Source organism: Siphateles boraxobius, unplaced genomic scaffold, assembly GCF_051911475.1.
Source record: "Siphateles boraxobius isolate OS27281-9 unplaced genomic scaffold, OSU_SipBor_1 111, whole genome shotgun sequence".
Lineage (NCBI taxonomy): Eukaryota > Metazoa > Chordata > Actinopteri > Cypriniformes > Leuciscidae > Siphateles > Siphateles boraxobius.
In genome coordinates, this window is record NW_027508713.1 from 938,522 (window position 1) to 948,596 (window position 10,075).

At 34.4% G+C, this 10,075-nt stretch overlaps 1 long non-coding RNA gene across 1 annotated transcript; it reads right to left on the reverse strand.

Annotated features, from left to right (window-relative positions):
• Positions 1–3: 3 nt before the first annotated feature.
• Positions 4–3,832, reverse strand: LOC143706665 (uncharacterized). Its single transcript, XR_013193012.1, has 3 exons — positions 3,770–3,832; positions 382–450; positions 4–262 (listed from the first exon to the last, which is right to left on the reverse strand). It is a non-coding gene; the product is annotated as an uncharacterized LOC143706665 (long non-coding RNA).
• Positions 3,833–10,075: the final 6,243 nt, after the last annotated feature.

Sequence of the window (10,075 nt, forward strand, 5' to 3'; positions counted from 1 at the left end):
GAATCCTTCAGTGTTACATGACTCAGTCTGATAGTGCAGTTTTGCTGTTTATCTCCCAGATACTGAAGCCTCTGACTGTATTCAGGGTCATTAGACAGATCTGGAGGTTCTTCATCCTCTACAGAGCCTTTGGTCCAGAACACTTTCATGATCTGATGTCCAGTAGGGTATGTATAAGTGCAGGCCATTATCACTGTTGAGTCTTTTAGTGCACAGATGTGTGAAGGACTGTAACTCACACCCCAATCACCACTAGAAACCCCTGAAACACAGAATTCATACTGGACAAATTAGCTTTAGCTTGTGCTTCAAAGATACTGGAAAAAAATCTGTACGCAAATCGCAAAATCCTTTGAGAGTTTCTAAAGTGTCCAAGCTAACCGTGAATCATGAGCAGAAAGATCACAGAAAGAGGAGCCATTCTTCTGACTGACATCAGCATAGCAACACCTACAACAAAAGCACAGTGGCTCATTTTTATTGTATTGAAGTTGTATTAATCTCTCATTGTACTTTTAATAAGACAATACCTACACTATAAAATCGAATTAGTTGGATTTAGTATGTGGTACTGACAAATGCCTAGTTAGTATAGTTCACTTACACAAGAGTTCTAGTAACTAAAAAAGAACTGTAGAGAGTACTTGATAATTTACTTTAAATAAAATATAACTGTTACCATTTTTGTGTTTCGCAGGCTGAATGTTGAATTCTGTGTGACTCTAATATCATAAATTGCAAAATTGTTGCCTAATATAGAGGGATTATATAAACCCAATTCAAAGTTTCACAAGGTATTAAGTTAAGTTTAGGACATAAGTATTAGCAACAAGATTATGATATATCTTTAAGGGACATGATTTATAGTTATGTTGTACATCATTCATTCATACATAAAAAATCTCATATATATACACACATCCATACAATCATATATTACTTTTCTTCCTTTAAAACAGAATTACCAATTTCTTCTTGCCTCACTGCTTAATGAGAAGAGAATTACAAAAGGATAAATTCAGTTCCAAGTGTCCAACCAGAGGGAACAATAATCGCCACAATGGTGATCAAATCAAATTACTAATGACTAATGACGCTTTCCTTGCTAAGATGCAAGGAAAGGAAGCAAAGGATTCATAAATTACAATGAGACGCACCCCTACCCACAAACACAGTAAAAACTCCAGTGTTAAATGAACTCTCCTGGGAGTTTATATGGCTTAGTTTAGACTCAAGAGTGTTGAAGTGTTAAAATATGAGTGTTAAATTAACACTCAAGAGTGTTAAAGTTAAAAAGCTAATTAAGTGATTCATTGAGTGATGATTGACCAGTATTGAAGACACCTGATGTTAACAAGCAGAATCACCTAAGGAGAAAATCTATTTTTAAGCCACCATTATGGTGATCAGTGTTTGCTTTAGTTGGGCTCTTGACCCCTTAAATTGTTAACATTAGATTTTGATTTGGCTTTATTTGAGTTATAACTGCCAAATGAACAATGCAAAAATGATCTTATGATGTTGGTTATATTTTGCTATCTTTACATCACGTGTACATAACCTTGCTGACATCGCACAGTGCATGTCTGCCTTAACACACACATCTTTATCCTTGCGCACGAGGAGATCCGTTTTTTTCTCTGGAGGCGCTTTCAGTTTTTCTGCTTGCAAACTCCGTCATGTAAATAGCGAATCCCCCGTGGGGTGAGCACAACTGGCTTTTAATCCTCTGAGGTCTAAGGGCATTTTTTCACTTTTTCCTTCGATTTTACATATCTTATTAAATTCACCTTTTAAAGGCAATTACATAACATAATCCCATATGTTTTATATCAAAATGTTCAGAGAAAACCCAGCTCTCTTACTGATGAGTTCACCACTTGTCCTAGAGCATTGTGTAAAGAGAGAGAGAGTGATAACCTGGCTCTAAAAGGTCAAAAATATAAGTCAGATTTTTGAAATTCTTCAAATCTCTTGTGGAAACATACCATTACTCATGTGGACGAATTATGTTGGTCTTTGTAATGGGTTTACCAAAGTCTTAGGGTCACAAAAGTTGTGTAATATCTGAATAAAATAGTACATAATGAATAATAATTGTCTAAAGTGACATTTTTGAAAAATCGTTTTTTAGTACAAGTTTTGTCTGTGACTCTACCTTCACCAAATGTTAGAGGGACTAAAATATATATAAAAAAGGACTAAACTATAACTTAGTACTACATATCAAGCTTTTCTCTCCATGTCAGCTGGTATTTTCCTCACTGTGAGGAGATGGGAGGGGATTAGGGATTTCAACCGCATCTATTGGTTAGTTTCACACAAAATGCAGACAGGCAAGCTAGCCCACCAATCACGCAAGGTGAACAACCATCTTGCTTCCCTCTTGCTCTCTGTGTGAGTCATGTATGATCTCGCGAGAATAAAGACGTTGAAGCTGAGAATCTATAAATTACGTTTATTTGTGCTGCACAATCACGGAGATATTAATAGAAACATTTAGTAAACATTGAGTTGACGCGCCCGCGCGTCATCCGACCTCAGGGGGTTAAAGGGAATGGGAGATGATACTCTAATTGGTTTGTATTTCGTTATGCCCAAAACATACCCATTACTCATTAAGAGAATAGGAACAACCCTTTTAGACCATGCACCGGGAGTGCCGACCATTTTTCCCTTCGTTAAACTAGCAAAAGTGGATTCAGACACGCCCTAAGTGAACTTGCGTCTTGCGCTTTAGACCATGCGCTTTAGATCCCTACACAGTAAATTTCCCGGTGCTAAATTAACACCGCTCTGTGTTCATATGGGAACCACCAGCAGGGTGTTAAAAGTAACACTGAAGCAGTGTTAGAGTTAATGAGATAATTAAGTGATTAATTGAGTGATGATTGTTCGATTATTGAAGACACCTGATGATAACAAGCAGAATCACTGAAGAAAAGAGAAACAAAATAACTGACTTCCAGACACAGCCTTAGATTGAATCAACTGAAAATTAAATCTCTCTTATTACAAACCAGTTTGACCAGAGTTTTAGATGTTGATGTTTTATTGAAAATGTTTAGTCACCAAGATGGTGATGAGTGTTTATTTAGTTGAGCAGTGTGACTCTTTATTTTATTTTATGTTAGCTGTTGTCCTTGTTTAAGTGTTTATCAAAACACATAATTTTACAAACACATAAAAACAAACAAACAAACATTGTCAGGTAATATAAATATATAATATATAGGCAAAAGTAAAAGCCTGACCTTGGACACCAACATCTAAAATACATTCCATCCATTACAAACCACATCTTATAAGCAGATAAAGATTTTAAAGTTTTAACTACAACTAAATTTACTCACTGAGCTGGAACAAAATCATGTTAAACATATAAATTGACAACATTTATCTTAAAAATCAGACCAAATAGTACAGATCTATAGTTCCTGTCTTCATGCGCACACACACCACGACTAGTCACACTTAAAGTTCTGTAAATATTTCTCGAGTCTTGGGCATAATAGTCGTTTAAATTATCGCTGTTATTGCTGATTTGAACAGATGTTACATGATATAACAATGCTGGAATTTTAACTTGGAAGGCAGAATTTTTTTTAAATACAAAAAAAAAAACATCTGGATATTTGACTTTAAACCTTATAGTTACTGAGATACAGCCATGTGTCCACTTCCCTGTGACAACTAGCCCCAATATCCCCGAACACACACATAACATATCTGAGAAGAGTTTTAAATGACTGGTAAACCACGCTCTTACCCGTTTCTCCAACAATCAAGATCAGTTAACAAACTAATAATGATCGGGATGTGACCGGTTTGGGTGTTTTTTACACTGACTGACACGTGATTAAAACATTTTAAAATAAGACATGACACTTGCAGCAAATATAGCAGAAGAGTTTAAACAAGGTCAAAGATTTACTTGGTTCCTTAGAAACCTATTAAATATGCATCAAGTTTGAAAACATAATGAGAATTTCAGTACGCAGAAATTCTCATTATGTTTTCAAACTTGATGCATATTTAATCGGTTTCTAAGGAACAAAGTAAATTATTGATTATGCATTTCATAAACTTTGACTAATTAAAAAAAAGTTGGTGATAAAATTAATAACATCCGAAATTAACAATTAACAGAGTAATAAACAGAAGTTGTTTCCTGATGTCTATCATATGAGAACTAAGTTTTTTACTCTGTTATGGAATTATTGACAAGTGTAATCTAAAAAAATTTTATATTTTGTGGAATTTTAAATAGTTCTGAATTTGATTTCTTTCAATTATTATTGAACATTGTAAATTTAACTAATTGAAATGTCTTTATATCTGAATTGTGTCATATTATAAGCTCCATACACTGATAGAATTAGAACTGAGAAAACCAAGTGTGACCAGTTTCAAATTAGCATCTCACTGCTAACTGAGATCATGTGACCCTCATGAGAGATGACCAGAACAGTGTTGATGTTACAGACATGCTGTATCTAAAGCACTACAATAATTGTTGTTTTTTAATAAATATAATTAGATTTTTAGATAGCAGGTGCTCAACCCAAGCACATACTCGACACTTCACCACAATGGTAACCTCAAAACCACTAACGTTACAGAAACGTTTAAATACTGACTTAATAGAACTTTAAACATGAACAAGTCTCACCACTTGCTCATCTTGCTAAAAAACCTGCATAAAATAACACTTTATTTCAACATTTACTCTCCCAATTCAGCCCTGGGCAAAGGGAAGTGCACGATGGGAAGTGAAAGTCCTGTTTAATTGGGTTACTTGATTGAAACATGAACACAAATGAAAACATCAAGTGAAGTCAAAGAGTAACCGTTTCAAGTCATTTTAACATGAACATCACATTTGAACCAGAAACATGCTAATATGATGTTAAATCAAAATGAGTTGTTTAAATAAAGTGAACCGCATTAAAAGATAATTTATTTAACTATTATATTTTGAAAATCATCATTTTGGACAGTTGGAAACTCCCTTAGCATTGTGGAAGGCTCCCACACGGTTTCAGTTCTTCTTAGATTCAGTTCTTCATAGACAATCTGTCCAATCCGAAGTCTTGAACTGTCATCAATTCTGGAAAACCCTTTAGGACTTTTGCATATAAAGCCCTCCATTTTCTTGTCCTTCTTCTTCGGGCTCTCATCCTCTGCTTTCTCCTGCATGCGGTCTGCAACACATCAACTGCACTCTAAAAAAAGATGTGTTAAAAACAACACACAGGATGTGTTGATGGTATTTTGACACATGTTGTGTATATGTTTAACACACAATGTGTGTTAAAATGTAACTCTGGATAGAATAGCACTGGGTGGAGGGAAGTTCGTGTTTATGAAAAAAATATAGGTATATTTTATATGGTATCCCATAAAATGCTCTAAAATAAATAAAGCAATACATTCAAATAAATAAATTAAATCTTCATTCATGAAAACTTAACCTCCTAAGACCTGGTTGTCCACATACGTGGACATAACATTATTGGTTGTGTGCAGCATAATACTTAATTCTGTGCAGAGGTGGAAAGTCCAGGGGTCAGAAAGTAAAAGTCCTGCCACATTTTTATTCCACCCACAGCAAAAACTCCAGTGTAAAATGAACTTTACTGGGAATTTATTTGGATCCAGACTCAAGAGTGTTAAAGTTAATGAGATAATTAAGTGAATAATTGAGAGATGATTGAGATATTATTGAAGACACCAGATGTTAACTAGCAGAATCACTGAAAGAGAAAATCTATATTTTAGTCACCGTTATGGTGATCAGTGTTTGCTTTAGTTGGGCAGGTGACCTTTAAATGTTTAACTAAAGAGTTAATTTGGCTGTTTTAACGGCTGGATGAACAAAGAGATCAGCTCAGATCAGATGTTGTAGATCATGTTTAGACATAATCATCATTTGACCTGAATCACTGAACTCATTTAAAGCATACTCTCTGACTTAAATGTATAATGATCATAACAGCATCTCAGTGATTCTATAACATTAGAACCAGATTTTTCAAAATAAACCAAATGATATCTTAAACGTTTTTCTGATAAATAAATTAAAACTTTCTTGTAGGCACACACAGACTTCAAGATTCAGTGTATGAATCTCAACAATGGTGACAAACAGAATATTCAATTAGGAAAAGGAAATGACTAAGACAATTCAGATCATAATTTATTCTTACCGCAATGCATGATGGGAGCAATGAACGAGTTTTGATTGGTGGCACCCAGAATGCACTGCAACATGCTATATAATTGTCACCATTGTTGAGAAACACAGGCTGATTCTTGATGTCTGTGTGTGTCCATAAAGTATTTAGAATAGAACAGCTTTTAAGAAATCTTTTGGATAATATTTAAATTTCTGAAAATGTTATACCGCGTAATCAAAGGGTTAAACTCTACTAATGAGTTTTGTGACAAGTGATGATTATGTCAAAACATAACCAACCCCAGCGCATCAGCTTTCCTTGTTGTTCGTCTGGCTGTTATAACTCATGTACAGCAGCCTAACAACATCTAAAGTTAATGATATAAGGGTCAAGAGTCCAACTAAAGCAGACACTAATCGCCATAATGGTGACTTAAAAAATGTGACGTTCTCCTTCAGTGATTCTGCTTGTTATCATCAGGTGTCTCCAATAATGCTCAATCATCACTCAATTATTCACTTAATTATCTCATTAACTTTAACACTCTTGAGTCTGGATCCAAATAAACTCCCAGTAAAGTTCATTTAACACTGGAGTTTTTGCTGTGGGTGGAATAAAAATGTGGCAGGACTGTTACTTTCTGACCCCTGGACTTTCCACCTCTGACCAAAACTCGGTTCTTAGGAGGTTAAAGATTAATGGGTGTGTTTTTTTTTACAGCCAATCACATCATGCCTCTTTTTCAATGTATTTTTCAAATGCTGCTTTCACTTGTTATTAATAACCAGATTATCTTTATTTCTGTCTGACTCTACAGAAGCTCTTATTGAGAATTAACAGGTTTTGGTGTTGACGATTCATTGAATGTTTCATTTAAAGTCACCAGAATCGTGATTAGTGTCAGTTTTATTTGGGCTCTTGACCCTTGACTCTTTAGTATTAGTTTTCTCTGATTGCTATAAATGTGTGTTTATTTTAACAAATATGAAATAGCAGAAATAGTCATGGGAACAATATGCCCAGATGATAATATTATCATCATGGACATGTACGATTATTAAGCTTAACAAGAGAATAATATTTGAAAGATGAATGTTATATATAAAAGATGATTTTTAAAAAGATAAGAATTTTGCAATTAACTTTAAATTAATTTTTAAAAACACAGTTCATAAAGAGCCTTACACTCTAAGGCAGGGTCGGCAACCTAAGGCACGCGTGCCAACACTGGCACGCGGAGGGTTAATCGCAGTCACCTCCCACCTATATACAGATCTACATATTGATGTAATAATTCCTTGTAGTAACAGCTTGTTTCATTAAGTTAGGAGTTATTAATATTATTAAAGTGTGAGTATTAAACTGCACAAGTCAATGAAAGCGTGCAGCTGTAACAAACCATTGGTCAGAGTGGTCGCGCTGACCAGTGCGCATCAGCGCAAACAAATTATCCAACTGACACCTTAAAGCTCGTTCCGCTGTAAATAGTTAATGCTATAAATTTCAACCAAGTGTATAGAGTCCTTATTAAACATTCCATACATAGACTGCGATGCATGTGGAAACTCCGTTCGTGCGTACCTGATCACTTCGTGTTTTTGCTCTGATTGGAAAGCTATCCAATCGTGAGACAAATGCCCTCTGATTGAGAGCACACTTTTACATATTCCAGATGAAAATGAACAAAATGCATATATGCATTATATATGCTTGTTGAAGTCACAAGTGTAAATTTTACTCCTCCCAAATTGGTTAAAATAAAAAAATTTCATGCGAGTGTTATAACGGCTCCCGGTTTATAGATATGACAGCGCTGCTGCAACACGCATCTCTTCAGCAAGCCGAAGTGCAAACTGGCGCAAATGAAACTGAAAGTTTAGCTTACATTCTGAAGCTCAACACACAGTTGTCTTCATTAAAAGTAGTGAGATGCAGTTATGTTGCCAAGTGGAAGTGTAACACTTTTAACAAAACTGAAAGAAGTCAGTAAAAACACGAATGACTAGGTAGCCTACAATCTGTTCTTCAAAGTCTAATTTAGGCCTGAAAACAAAGATGACAAATCTAAAACTAATTTCATGAGAAACATTTAAATTTCTATACTACTTCTGTTAGCCATTATGAATTTTTAAAATATGTAAAAATGGCACTTTATGACAAATAGGTTGCCGACCCCTGCTCTAAGGTATCAAACAGACTTCAAGAATCAGCGTATGAATCTCAACAATGGTGAAAAATGAAAAGCTTCATGCTGCAATGCATTCTGGGTGCAACCATAGTACAAATCTCATCCATGACTCCCAGCATGCATTGCGGCATGAAGTTTTTCTTTTGTCACCATTGTTGAGATTCATACGCTGATTCTTGAGGTCTGTGTTTGACTACTTTCTGTTGCAGATTAAAATTATCAGAAAACTTTTTTATTCTTATTCTGCACTGCTGGATAGCATGGTGTAGTGTCACAAGATTGTTATAACTAACAGCACTTAAATAATTTTAATGCGCACCATCCATATACAGTATTTGATCAGAACAGCACTTGCTGATTATGACATCATCAAGTATCATCTGATCGTATTTCTTCTCACCATAACAAACTGTATTATATTAAAATACAGTTAAAGCAGCCAGAGAAAAACTAAAAGAAGAGTAAAGGGTCAAGAGCTCAAATAAAGGAGCCATTAATCACGATTCTGGTGACTTCAAATAAAACATTCAATGTAACATGTTACGTTCCGGCTCAAGGAAGTAACAAAAGAAAGGGTTCAGAGTCCAAAAATATATTTAACAATATATTTATTTAAATCTAGGGGTAAGTAATAAAGAAAATAGTTGTTCAACAGTAAATAAACAAACACTTAACCTCTTAAATGTCATGGGCCCACCGGTGGGCCCAAATCCATTACATATTTAAAACAGTAATAACCTATACTAAACCTAAACTAATCTTGACAAACTATATATCATTTGAAAGCTTACAATCTCTAGTTTCCATATTTGGTTACTGAATCTCAAAACAAATTACAGAGGAGCCGTAATTTATTAATTTGCAACAAGAATATTTTCATACTCCTAGGCGTGTTCAGACCTTTATTTTGAAATAGCAATGAACATGAAAAATCATGAAAGAAGGGTAGAAACCAGTTTGTTTTCATGCCAAGAGTTCAAAAGATGGCAAGCATTCAATTATTTTAGAAAAAAAAGGTCTGAAAATGTTTTAAATATAAAGAAAAAATAATAGATTCACCATTTGTGATGTGGCCGCGAGCTATAACGCACATATGTGTTCTTTTATGTGTTTATTCAAGGTTTAATTCATATCAAAATCTGCCAAACTTCCAATACTACTTCTGAATAGGATGTCTACTTTATAAATTGTATGAAAATTGTGAAAATGATGGTTCAGATCACTCAAACCACATATGGAAATGGAGGCGCCCTTATATGGGCAGTAATGGAGTCTGGTTGTGACCTAGTGAAAAAGTTTGGTACTGCGCCCAAACAAAATCTTACTGAAAGCTCATTTCTTGAGATATCAACCTAAAATTTGAAACACAACTTGTTCAGATTTTTGGCTTTGATTTTTTTGCAGTTTAAGAGTTGTCCAGGTTTTGAAAATATATATTTTATATAAAATATGAATAATTAATTTTTTAAATCGTACATTTTCATAAACTCAAACTTCTGTAACTTTTTTTCTTTTTCACTTTCTTAATTTATTTCACTTCTACAAAAATCTGCCAAATGTCTTCTTTAAAACAAGACCAATTTTATGTCTATATTCCAAAGGATTCTTATCCTATACCATTTAAGTTTGGAATGTGCATTTTCATGTCTATTCAAAAAAAGGGGGGGTGACACTTAACAGGTTAAGAGGAAAACAATATGAAGGTCCA